Genomic DNA, 3,108 nt, shown 5'->3' on the forward strand with positions numbered 1-3,108 from the left:
AGGTGTAACCATGATCATTTTTATATATATTGCAGTTTGTTGCTCATTATAGAGTTGTGCTCAAGTTAATAAGGGTTAAAAGCTACAGTCAGCGCGATGTCTGGCTGATCTATGGACTGGAGTGACTTTGAGCATAGAAGGCCGCACGCGCTTACACAACACAAATATCATGCTTTTCTTGGCTCCGGGCGGAGCCTACTGGAGCAACGACACTGGATAGGAGAAAGTCTGATACTTTCTGAGAGATGAGGTCACTAACCTTTTCTTTTAATTTTCTAGCTCCGTTGATTTGACACATGGGAATGTGTCAAAAAAGGGGGGGAAGTTGGGTTTTAACATCAAACAAGGGTTATATGAATATTTTTATGACTTCACTTGTGTTTTAAGAACTTAGGTATGGTACAGCTTAAGCCAATAGTGACCCAAGAGGTCTCCGGACTTTTTTAGAGAACCAGTGAGAAGCATAAATCATTTTTCCATGTTTAAGCATTAATCATTGAAATGAATTGAATAGCGTTTAGAAGATAAAATGCCTGTGTTCACGAGAAGCTGAGCACCACACTGGAGAGGAAACCGTGGGACAGTAGGCGGAAGGAAACACATGAGTGGTTTTAATAATTTTCTTACACACCTTGCAAATGTGCTTATAAGGAGTTGGCACTTGGTCTTTTGAAGGTCATAAGCTTCGTTCGGCGTGATGGTCCGGACTGATATATTGCAGGTATTGACTTTGAGTGCAGAGGGCTAAATGCAAACACGCTTACACACACATAGGATATGATTAGAATAAGTCCCTGGGACATTCTGAATATTCTAAACCAATTCTGAATCACCAGAAGGTCAGTAGATAACAACAGTAGATTATTAGGGCTAGGCTGAGAGGTGTTTGGGTTTTCTGTCTCTTACAGAGAAAGGAACAGACACCAGACGAGGTCACAGATATACGAGGATCCTTCGCAGCAGAGGCAGACTCAGTGACTGCCGAGACACCAACTGGGTCCAAGTGTCATGGCGTTTGGGCTCTGATTAGTCACCTCAAAAGGATGGATCCCATAAACACAGCAATAACCATGAATGGGTTGGCGGAGATCCAGGAACACCAGACCAACGAGGTTCGAGAGGCTCTTGGGCAAAAGGGGGACACGTTCCTGTTCCTTTTTCTGGGGAATACACAGGATACACAGGACCCGAGGATACACAGATCGTTGTTTGAAATCGGGGCAGAATAATCCCCTGATCTGTGCAACGACTGAAGGGTTGTCTAACCCCTGAGGTTGAAGAAAGAAGAGCAGTGGATCACCCAACTGGAAGACACTGGTGGCTGCAGCAATAAAATAAAGGCTAAAAGCTCCTCGGACAGAGGTTCTAGTCTGAGTACGTGTGAAGGGTATAAGGTAGCACCAAAATAAAGCTGTGGGAGAACTGGGGAGTGTCATCTGTACCTGCTACTGTTGGAATAATAGTTCTTCTTGCACCTGGACTGCGCAAACACAGAGGTCATCTCACATATGGTTCGCCCAACAGGGGGACAAAGGGCCTCAGGCGTAAGAAGAAATGAACCCGGCCGCATTGGACTACAGGGTGTAGGTGTGCTCTTTATTCTAAAGAGCACAAAAGGGGGAGTGTCAGATTATAATATTATTTTATGCCATGTTAGACCCTTAATTAAAGATGGTGAATTATTATGTAGTTTTAGTTTGCATTATTCTCCTGAATTAGAAGAAGGTGATAACTATTGCATTTGTTAAGCTGATTTGCATTACATTAGACTGCTGGTTTATTGTGAATGAATGATATTGTTTTATGATGCATTATACTGCTGAGTTATGAGAAATACTGTTTGCAGAAAAGTCATCACCTTATTTGTCTGATTAGAAGAGAACAGAACATACTGGAGTTTTCTGCCCCATCTCAGCAGGAGCAGATAAACAGGGAGCCAAGGTTGTAGCTTAGGCACTGTGTGAGAGAAAGAATGTGAATGTTTAGGCTTTTATGATTAGGTGGGGGCCACTAGAGGCTATAAGAGTTTGATCAATGCTCCACCATTTTGAGATCTGATGCTGTCTGCGCACGGTGTCCATCTCCCACGCGTGTGATCATTAAAATCATCGTTTGACTCAACCCGGCCGGACCAGTGTTGTTATTGTGGTTTTTCCTCTTGTATCCATCCCCAATATTTGAATCCGTAACAGTTTTAAGAGTAAGAAATTGAACCACACTTGGTGGTGTTTGTAGTTCAACTTGACCCGGTTTAAATTTCTTTTTTACTATGGATTTAATTTGTTGATATTCTAAAAATCTTTTCTTGTTGATCCCATATTGTGTAACTAGTCTGTCAAATGAAATAAATTCTGTTCCTTCTAGTATATGTTCTAAATATTTGATTCCTTTACCACTCCAATCTGGAAAGATTATCATATTATTGTTTTGTAATATGTCAGGGTTGTTCCAGATAGGTGCACGTTTGCATGGGATTAATGAAGACTCCGTCATTTTTAGAAACTCCCACCATGCTGTCAGAGAAGAGCTGATGTTGACGCTTTTGAAGCATTCATGTCGTTGGATGTTTGAGCTGATAAATGGTAGATCTGAGATCTCTAGATTAGTGCTTGTTCTACATCTACCCAAGGTTCATCTAAGAGGGTATGTTTTAGCCATCCTGAGATAAACTGAAGCCTGTTGGCTAAGAAGTAGTGCTGAAAGTTAGGTAGTTCTAATCCTCCTTTATCCTTGGTCTTTTGTAGTGTTTTTAAGCTTATACGTGGGGGTTTATTTTTCCAAAGGAATTTGGACATGCATGAATCTAGAGATCTGAACCAATCTTGTGGCGGTTTAGTTGGGATCATTGAGAATAAATAATTTATTTTTGGTAAGACCATCATTTTTATAGCGGCAACCCTTCCCATGAGTGATATGGGTAGACATTTCCATCGAGCCAGATCGCCTTCTACTTTCTTTAAAAGTGGGATGTGGTTTAATTTAGTTAGATCTGCAAGCTTGGGAGAAACATTAATACCTAAATATTTTATATTTCCCGATTGCAGTGGTGTAGAAGAGGAATTATGGAGGGAGCAATTAATCGGAAGGACTGTAGATTTTGACCAGTTA

Source organism: Perissodus microlepis, chromosome 7 (genome assembly GCF_051167445.1).
Source record: "Perissodus microlepis isolate ML-2025 ecotype Zambia chromosome 7, ASM5116744v1, whole genome shotgun sequence".
Lineage (NCBI taxonomy): Eukaryota > Metazoa > Chordata > Actinopteri > Cichliformes > Cichlidae > Perissodus > Perissodus microlepis.